At 35.8% G+C, this 757-nt stretch overlaps 1 protein-coding gene across 1 annotated transcript in view; it reads left to right on the top strand.

The window, feature by feature from the left end:
- LOC119594050 (ubiquitin-conjugating enzyme E2 variant 2-like) overlaps nt 1–757 on the top strand; it is a gene marked incomplete at its 5' end in the record, with an annotated part of 9,050 nt that overhangs the window by 4,159 nt on the left and 4,134 nt on the right.

Below are 757 nucleotides of genomic sequence, written 5' to 3'. Positions count from 1 at the left end.
CAAACACCACCAAAAGTCTCAAGCAGCACTATGTGTAGTATTCATGCAATACCTGCATCTGAATAGAAGTGCGTGAGAGGGGAAGTCATAGATTGTCTAAGATTTGGAATATTTTTGCCAGTTGCAGTGGACTACCTGAACGCAATGCGTAGGGCAGTAAGTACTAGATCCAAAATTTTTGCATTATATGAATCACCACAGATCTATCAACCCACTTTAAATGGTCATGAAATGATAAATCTTACTTGCTGATCATGGATTACTGGTCTTATTATCGCTATTAACTATATGACAACAAAGTTTCTCAAGTGTAATTATTGGTAGAATCATAATATACTGATTGTGATATTTTGTGGCAGGCACCTTCACTTCCACTATTTGTGTATTGTTCTAATAGTTTTGCATTTGCCTTTTGAGTTGTTGCAATAATACCAACAGTTAGGCACATGTTACCAGCATGAACTGGCAGATTAATATATATCACCTAGGCAAGCTATCAGACCCTTAGTCAGAGACAGCTTATATTGAAATGATAAATTCTTTACTTGCTGGCATCATATGCATGTACTGTCACTTTACTTATGCTTTGTGAATCTTTTTGACACACATGAGGCTCCACAAGTGTTTATTCATAATTAGTAGTCCTAATTCACCTCACCTGGTTTTCTCGTTTCTTGCATTTTACTTTCTATTCTTCATCTTCCAAAAATACTGTTAACCCATTAGATCCACGTGATATGACAAATGCCTTAAAATT

This window comes from Penaeus monodon, chromosome 33 (assembly GCF_015228065.2).
Source record: "Penaeus monodon isolate SGIC_2016 chromosome 33, NSTDA_Pmon_1, whole genome shotgun sequence".
NCBI lineage: Eukaryota > Metazoa > Arthropoda > Malacostraca > Decapoda > Penaeidae > Penaeus > Penaeus monodon.
Note: the sequence above shows the minus strand (reverse complement) of the source record. Positions and strands in the feature narration are given on the sequence as shown.